The sequence below is a fragment of the Sorex fumeus genome, unplaced genomic scaffold (assembly GCF_029834395.1).
Source record: "Sorex fumeus unplaced genomic scaffold, SorFum_2.1 ptg000129l, whole genome shotgun sequence".
Lineage (NCBI taxonomy): Eukaryota > Metazoa > Chordata > Mammalia > Eulipotyphla > Soricidae > Sorex > Sorex fumeus.
Genome location: NW_026606186.1, coordinates 6,105,837 through 6,114,872, shown reverse-complemented (window position 1 = coordinate 6,114,872; position 9,036 = coordinate 6,105,837). Strand labels below are relative to the sequence as shown.

The following is a 9,036-nucleotide window of genomic DNA, read 5'->3' as shown; positions in this document are numbered from 1 at the left end:
ACTGTTCATGTACTTACTGCAATGCACATCTATCGTCAGGGGTGTTGCAAACAGTTCCCCAAGCAAGCAGCTACCTAGTTTGCAATGATCCATTACCACACTGTCCACGCTGTCCATGACGATCAGCGAACCACACTGTCCACACCGTCCCCACCATTCAAGATGACCAGCCAACCACACTGCCCATACCATTCACACCATTCAAGATGACCAGCCAACCACACTCTCCACACCATCCACGCCATTCAAGATGACCAGCCAACCACACTGTCCACACTCTCTGCATTGTCCACCCTGTCCAGTCTGTCCTCTTTGTCCATACCAACTACATCATCCACATTATCCACACAGACCACACCATCCACATTGACCACACTGTCCACTCTGTCACACCATCTACCCAGTTTCGCTGTCCACACTGTCCACTCTGTCTTCACCATCCACACCAACGCCACCATTCACAGTGTCCCCGTTGACCACCCTTTCCATGCCATCCATGCCATCCACGGGCAGGAGTGCAGAGGCCAGAAATGTGGGTAGAGAAATCAGTTCACCAGCAGATGACTTTGGTTTTTGGTTTTTGGTTTTTGGTTTTATTTTTGCTTTTTTGGGTCACACCTGGCGATGCACAGGAGTTACTCCTGGTTCACACACTCAGGAATTACTCCTGGAGGTGCTCGGGGGACCATATGGGATGCTGGGAATCGAACCTAGGTCGGCTGCGTGCAAGGCAAACGCCCTACCTGCTGTGCTATTGCTCCAGCCCCACCAGCAGATGACTTTGGGGGAGGGAATCTAAGCTTCTTGGCCTCCTTTTGTCCCTCTGCAAACGGCACAAGTACAACTAAGGCTTCCGTCCCAGAGCAGGGGGGGCAAAACCTCGAGGTAGGCAAAGAGACCCCAGAGCTGGCATTCTGACTGTGGGAGCTCTCAGCACCCTGAGGGGTGTTCAAGGGGCCAAGGGGGGGGGGGAGTACTCAGGGCCCCTGCGGGCATGGCACAGTACTAGGATGAGGAGGGCCAGTCCTGCCAGGCCGTCTCAGCCCCCTCTGGCCCCCTTGGCGGGTGCCGGGCAGTCCCGTGCTGGGCACAGAAGCCGCTGGTGTGGAAACAGGAACTCTCCATGCACGTGGGGCCCCTCAGGAAGTGAGGCCGGGAACTGAGCTGCAGCCTGGGGGTGGGGGGTGGGGATGCACGGGGCCGGGGGACTCCTACGAGGGGCTGGGAAGCACTCAGGAACGGGTCTCCTTTCTTCCAGAAACTGCTGGACGTTAACTCCCACCGGTGCTGGGATGCACAAGAAGAGAAGTGCCCGCGTGGAGCTCAGGACGGGCCCCTGCACCACGTAGGGACTCCCTCGGCGCCTAGTTGAGTGGCGGCAGTGACCACGGGCTCCGGGGTGACCCTAGCCCTAAGTATGCAGAGCAGAGCAAAGGAGGGGGGGGGATGCTGCGTGCCCCCACTCCCGGCCCCCAGAGCGAGCCTGGCTCTCAGTTTCCCCATCTCTGCCTCGAGGAGGCGGGCCCTGGGCAGAGTGGACTACAGCCCAGAGCTCTTGAATTAAAGAGGGGCCGGCCGCGGCGCGGGCGCCCCCCCAAGTCGGGCGGGCGGCGGCAGCGCGCGCGCGCGTACGCGCAGGGGGCGGCGCGGCCCCGCGGCGAGGAGGAGCGGGAGCGCGCGCGCGGGCCCGCGCACTGGGCGGCGGAACCGGCGGACGAGCCTGCGGGACCCTCCGCTGCGGCCGGCGCCCGCGGGGTCCCGCGCCCGTGGCCCGCGCTCCAGCCGAGCCCGCCGGCGCGCGGTGAGTTGCGTGGGGCCCGGCCCGGGCCTCACCGGGACTTGGGGTGGGGGGATCCGAGAGTGCAGGAGCAGGGGGGCCGCGCGGCCGGGGCGCGGGGGTGAGTGGCCACGGCGCCGGCGGCGTCCTCCTCCCGTCCACCCCACGGGGGTGGGGGGGCGCGGGCCGCGCGCAGGAGGGCCGGGACGTGGCCTGCGTCCCGCCGCCCCCCTTCAGGGGGCTCCCCGAGGTGCCCCGGAGCGTGCCAGGCGCTCCTCACGTGGCGCCCGTGCCTGTGCCCGCGGGAAGGGCGTGTGCGCGCCCATGCGTGTGCCCGTGCCCAAGTTGTGTGCGGGACTTGTGGGTGTGTGCGCGGGTCACCCGTGCCCCGGAGCGCGCCGCGCTGTTGATCAATGCAGAGCCACCCCGGTCCCGTCGGTGAGGTGTCCCCGTGCCAGGCAGCCCACCGAGAGGAGCAAGCCCCGAGTGGGTCCCGGATGGGCCTGGCAGCGGGGACAGGCCTGAAAGTGTGGTAGGACCCCTGGCTGGACGCTCTCGGAGCAGGCCCTGCACTGCGTGGGGGGAGTGCAGGCTGTGAAACTCTTGTGTTGGTTACTTTCTTACCTTCCTTCTTGCTCTTCTCCCGGCGGGGCATGTTAACCCTTATTCCATTCCTGGGCCTGCCAGCCAGTGGCCTCTGGGACGTGCGGGGTCCAGGACACTGGGGTCTCGATCTGGGGCCTCTGTGTGCGTGGCTGAGTAGAGAGAGGTCCTCACCTGCCGAATGTGGCCGGGTGACAGAGGCCTGCGAACCCTGCCCGCAGCTTTGGGGACAGACTTCCAGGCCCAGTGTGTTTTGTTGTCCTTTATAAAGGTGGACACTCTGCATTGAAGGTTGCCGTAAGCTGTTCTCATCTCTGAGTTGTCTGACTTCTACCTGCTTCGGAGAAAGGGCAATACTGCAGGAGGGGGGTCCTATGTGCGCCGCGGGGGGCTGGGGGGTGGTAGGGGAGGCTGGGAGACTTTATTTTTTTTAAAAAAAGGTGGTAGTTCATGGAAGAAGATTTTCATTGAAAGCGAGGCAGCAGACTGGGAGCGCCCGTTCCCAGAGCCTCGAGCTCTCCCAGTGAACTTTGGACATCTTCTTTCAGCAAACAAAACCTGGAAGGAAACAAAAAGACCCACATTCTTTTTTTCTTTTTGTCCTAGGTTTAAAAAAAAAAAAAAGAAAGAAGAAAAAAGAAGTGTGTGTGTGTGTGTGTGTGTGTGTGTGTGTTGGGGAGAAACCCCACCTACCTTCTAGGTTTGCAGGGAATGTGGCCGCTCCTTCCCCCCTCCCAGGCTGGGCCCTCCCTCGGTCCCCCACCCCCAAATAAAATAGGCCTGTGGGGAGCCGTGCATGAGTCACTCGCTGGCAGAGAGCCCCACGGGCAAACATTTGGGAAGGTTCTTGCCTAACTTCCCAGAAGAAAAGGCCCAGGATTTAAAATGGTCCTTGTGGTTTGTCAGGCTCTGCTGTCGCGTCTGCTTGGAAATGACGAAAAAGTCTTTTCTAGCCCCTCAGAACTTCAGGCTCAGCGGGAGGCCGCTGGCCCAGGTGGTTCTGGGCTTCAGGCTGGGTCAGGTCTGGCCTGGGAGGAAAGGAAAGGCACCTTCATGGGACACCGGCTATCTGCAGGGGGTGGGGTGGGGTGGGGGTGCGGTTCTGGGGTCCCCATGCCTCCCCCTGTGCCATATTCTGCATGGCGGGCAACCAGCACTCCTCTTTTAAATGTTTTAAATGTTATCAGAGCATCGTGATTTCCAGAGTTACTCATTTATATTTGGGTTTTGGATATATTAGGTTCCAGCACCATGCCCCCCACCAGTGGCTTTTTCCCTCTGCCAGGGAGACCAGGTTCCCACCCCCAGCCCTGCCGCCTTGTCCTGGCACCCTTTTTTAGGTTCGGTTGTTGGAATCCGGAACTCTTGTTTCCAGTGCTGTTGACGCTGTGGTTCGGATATTTAGTTCTACCGCTCCATTACACCACCTGTGTACTCGGCTACCATTTCAGGGCCAAACCATGTGCCAGGTGGGACCCAAAAAGCTTTCAGTACCTAATTAACACACCCTTTCAGCTGCCTTAGGAGAGGGAGCACTTTCAGGACAGAAATTCATCTTATGGTGCAGGAAACAGGGGACACAGAGACTAAAGACCATGTCAAGGGGCTAGAGCGTTAGCACAGTGGGTAGGGCACTTGCCTTGCCTGCGGCCGACCCAGGTTCAATTCCCAGCATCCCATATGGTAGCACCTCCAGGAGTCATTCCTGAATGCAGAGCCAGGAGTAACCCCTGTGCATCGCCAGGTGTGACCCCACTGTCACTATCCTCCCGTTATTCATCGATTTGCTTGAGCAGGCCCAGTAACGTCTCCGTTGTGACACTTGTTACTGTATTTGGCATATGGAATACATCACGGGTAGCTTGTCAGGCTTTGCCGTGCAGGCGAGATACTCTCTGTAGCTTGCCAGGCTCTCCAAGAGGGGCGGAGGACTCGAACTCAGATTGGCTATGTTGGCCGCTTGCAAGGCGAATGCCCTACCCACTGTGCTATCGCTCCAGCCCAGTGTGTGACCCCAAAAGCGAGAGAGAAAGAAAGAAAGAAAGAAAGAAAGAAAGAAAGAAAGAAAGAAAGGAAGGAAGAAAGGAAGGAAGGAAAAGAAAGACTATATCAAGTGCGGTGCATGGCGCTGAAGCCCACCGCGAGCTTGAACCCCACATTCTGGACAGTCCCGAGATTCTGATCCACTGAAGGCAGATGGAAGCGGCCCATGTCACAGTGTCACAGGCCTGGCCCAGGGCTCAGAGTCAGAGCTGTCATCCTGGTCTTACAGGGAGGAAGAGGATGGCGCACACAGGTTCCATGACCAGATCCGGTCACACATGAGCAAATGTACCCTCTGGATATGACCTTGTGTCTCTGTTTCCAGAGCTGAAGCCTGTGACACTCGGGAGCCAGGTCAGCCTTTCTCTGTCCCCCCGCAGAGATGGACAGGGTCCTCGCTGGGCTTCGGCCTTCCTGGGAGAGGGCCCCAGCCCCCCCTGACAGCTCAGTTCCCCACTCTCCCACTGCACTGTCACCTCTCTGGTGGACACTCAGAGGGTCAGCCCTCGGGATGGAAAGGGATGCAGTGAGCAGGGTTTTTTTTTTTTTTTTAGTTTCCTTTCCAAGTGCCAAAGATTGGTTTCAGAAGGGAAGTGTCAAAACAATTGTCCCGAAGAAAAGGCTGTTCCCTTCCGCTCCTGGGTCAGGCCGAGCCAGGGGGCGAAAGAGGGTGGGGTATGCAGACCCCAGTGAGCCATGGAAGTGAAGTCACATCGGCACCTCTGGACACAGTTGGGGGAGTTGGTGATCTTGAGTAGATTCCCCTAAAGTCGGGGGCCCTTGGCACAGGCTGTTCGCCTCGGAGCCTGCCACCTTCCTTCCCATGATGTCCTGTCTCCATTCTCGTCCCCATAGTTTTGGCACCCCGGGACCAGGGAAACACTGTGCACGAGGACCCGAGCGGTCTGGGTGCGGGGTATGGCCTACTGAGTGTCCCCTGGAGTTCAAAGGGATTTTGCTCTCCTCCAAGCATTCTCTGCAAGTTGAGGAACGTTCGCAAACTGCCCAGGAGTTTGTGTGTGTGTTCGTTTAAGGCGCGAAGTAATCCATCTCCTCTGAAGCTCGGCTTCATTCTGGCGTTGAAGGAGTCGGCGCCCGTCTCACTTGTGATTTGGGGAGGTAAAAATAGTCCTTGTTTCCACGTGTTTTTTTTTTTCTCTCTCTCTCTCATTTTCTTTTGCTGACGTCATTCCTAGGAAGCAGTGTGCACATGCTCCGGAACTTTCCTTTGGCCATCCTCTTGGAGAGAGGCCAGAATGCAGAGCTCTGGGGGTGAGGGGCTCATGGGGAGAGTCTGTGGGTGGGTGGGGGGCGTCAGTGAAGTGCTTGGGAATGAGCAGGTGTTGGACGGCCAGGCTGACCCTGGGTGGCCTTTTGCTGTCCCGTTGCTTTCAGGTTTCTGACTCTTGGGCAGTCAGACAAACAGACGTTTGGGAAAACAGACGCCGGGGAGGGGGGAAGAGAACATGAGGCCAGCGGCTTTACTCACTCTCTGCGCTGGTGACATCCGCGACTCTCCCTGCAGCCCGGCCTGCCTTGTGCACTTTCCCAGACTCACCCACAGATCCACGCTGGGCAACTTCCTGTGACCACCAGCCTAGACGTGGAGTGGGATGGAGACGGTGGACATCTGTGCCTCTAGCAGGACCCGCTGGTGTGCACACAGACCCTCACCCACTGTCTCCAATGCTGCCCTCTCCCCTCCACTGTACCCGGGCTTTCTGGGCACCCCCACCCCCCAGTGGGGTCACGTAGTCCACCAGCCCCGCGGAGCTATCTCTGGGCTCTGTCTGGGGGCCAGGGCGGGGGCGGCGGTCACCGAGAGGGCGCGTGCAGTGCCTTCAACCCAGCGGCCTGATCCCTGGGGAACTGTCTTTCTTCCCCTTCGCCATCTGCGTGCTGTGACCTCACAGCAGTGAAAAGGGGCCTTTATGTCGGATTCCACAGACGGAAGGAATTCCAGCAGGGAGGGGGGAAGGAACGCGCCTCCCCAGCCTCCCCCTGGGCTGCCTCTTCCCGCTCTTGAACCCTCACACTTGGAATCAGGCCTGAAGGAGGGCAGGGGGAAAAACTCAACTCAGGGCCCCAGGAAGGAGGCCTTGAAGGAGGGCGTCTCCCCTGGAGTCTGGGCTCGTCCCTTCCCTGCCACCGCTGCCGTGTTCCCCGTGACCCCCAGAGTGCTAGAATCTGGGGTTCACGTTACAGAAATCTGCCAGGGTACATGCTCAGTAGCCCCTGCCAGAGCAGAGCAGCCCCCCAGAACACGCACGCTACCCCCTTGGAGCCCATTTTACAGAACAGAAGAGTGAAGGCCTGTGGGGTGGGGGCTAGCCACTCATGTACTGGCACGTCAGGACTGGAGCTGAGCCCAGAAAGGGCAGTGTGGCCTGGTACACGGGCTGTGCCCCGCATGGTCTCCTGAGCACCACCAGGTGTGACCACCCCCCCCCCAAAAAAAACAAATGAAGGAGTTTCGGGCCGTCAGGGCAGAGCCCTGCCTCGCAGACAAGAGACTTGAGTTTGATCCCCGGCACCAGCCCACACGCCAAGCGGGGCCCAGCAGGGCTGCTGTTTGGGGCCCTGGCAACACAGAAAGGCATGCTCTCTGGCACGTGCAGCCAAGTGGGGGGCCCTGGTGAGCGACGTCCTTTCCGGTCTGTCACGAAGGGAAGGAAGGGAGCAGAGGGGATGGCTTTGAAAGGAAAAAAGGGAAAGAACTTGTGCCACGACTCCAGGTGGGGAGAGTGGAGGCTCACGCCTGCCACCGTGAGTGGGTCCCCCTCTGCTCTGGGCCTCAGTTTTCTCATTTGGAGAATGGGCAGGGGAAGTTGGCGGGGAGACCTGGGACTGGCCTCGAATACAGAGGTGGGATGGGAGTGGCACCTGGAGAGTGCCTGGGGCTCACACCCCAGGATTTTCCGGGAGACACAGAGCCAGGACATATGTCGAGTCCCTGCACGTGGAGGCATTGAATAAGGCAGGAAGGAGGCTTGGGGAGGGGGGGGAGGTCCTCCTGGTTCCCCCTTTCCATGGTCGTGACCCTCTCTGCGTGGACAGGGTAAGGTGGCGCGGGTGCCCCTGGGCCCCCTCCACCCTCCTCGCACGGCCCCCGGCTTGTTTCTTGGCCTCCAGGGCCTCCCAGTCTCCGCATCGGCTCGAGCCCGAGCCCGGCTGTGTCTGGTTAATCATTCACCGCGTGTCCTTCAGCCTTTTTTACACCTGCGAAAACAGGGAGATATTTCACAGATCGGCTGACAGCTTAGAAACGAAAGCCAGCAGAGAGATCCGCTTGGCTCACATCGAGGCAGTGCGGGCTCATGGAGCCGAGCAGCCGCAGCACTGGGGAGGGTCCCCGCGGACGCTGGGCACCGCTTCTGGGACACCACAGGTTGGAGGAGAGGGCTTGCATGCCCCGTGCAGCCCCTGGGGAGCGGGTCACTCATAGGCACACGTGAGCAGACAGCCCCCGCCCACAGAGGTCTGGGGGGCCGTGCGTGCTCCACGCACCCCGTCCAAAGCCATCGGGGCTTCCCACTGGGGGCTGCCTTGTCGCCTCACGCCCTCCCCCAAGCAGAGCCCCTGAGCCCCTCGGAAGTGGCTGCCCCGTCTGGGGCGTCAATGGAAACTTAGCCGACTGCACACCCGAGACCCTTGTGGGGACTCTGGGGCATGAGTAGACCCTGGAGAGCTCAGAGTCCAGCACCTTCCCTCCCTGGCACTTGCTCCTGTGTCCTCTGGAAAATGGGTCCCTAGCACCAGGCTTGAGGTTCTGGACTCTGGGGTACTCTTCGGGATTACACTACCTTAGAAATCCAGTGTTTGGGGACCAGAGGAATAGTACAGTGGGGAAGACGCTTGCCTTACAGGCAGCCAGGCTTGGCTTGATCCTGGCACCCCGTATCGTCTCCCGAGCCCCCACTAAGAGTAGCACAGAGCCACGAGTAAGTTCTTGAGCACAGAGCCAGGAGTAAGCCTTGAGCACAAATGAATGTGGCCCAAACTCCCTTCCCCCATCGCCTCAAAAGAAATCTCTCTCTCTCTCTCTCTCCCTGTGTCTCTTGTCTGTCTCTCCCGTTTCTTTCTCTCTCTCTTCAGCCCCCCCCCCCCCCGCATCTCTCATTCCACGCTCAATCCAGCAGCGCTCCAGAGGCTGTGTGGTGTGGTGCTGGCACTCGAACCCAGGGCTTCACATATGCAAAGCATGCGCTCCCTCCTTGAGCCACACCCCCACACTTACACAAGAGCTCTTCTGAGAAAAGGCTCTGTGTGAACCTGTCAGTCCCTAGAGACGGAAGGTGGAGCAGGGGCTCCCGGGGGGGCGGGAGGGGAGATGGGAGCAAGTGGACTTGTGGACTTCCCTTGTGGACTGATGGTTCATCAGGGAAGAGCAGAGCAGCAGTGGGTACACAGCGTCATGAATGCTGAAGGTCACTCTTTGCTTTAAAAGGAACCATTTTGCGCCAGAGAGACAGTATAGTTGGTAACACGTTTGCCTTGCACGTGGCAGACCTGAGTTCAATTCCCAGCACCCCATATGGTCCCCCAAGTCCACCATGAGTGATCCCAAAATACAGAGCCTGGAGTAAGCCCTGACTACCGCCGGGTGTGGGTCA

At 59.4% G+C, this 9,036-nt stretch overlaps 1 protein-coding gene across 1 annotated transcript in view; it reads left to right on the top strand.

The window, feature by feature from the left end:
- Nucleotides 1-1,695: 1,695 nt before the first annotated feature.
- The window catches only part of NEK6 (NIMA related kinase 6), a 53,298-nt gene continuing 45,957 nt past the window's right edge, over nucleotides 1,696-9,036 (top strand). Inside the window, exon 1 of the mRNA XM_056138663.1 lies at nucleotides 1,696-1,801. The gene's annotated coding sequence lies outside the window, so the exon portion shown is untranslated. The remainder of the gene's footprint in view (nucleotides 1,802-9,036) is intronic.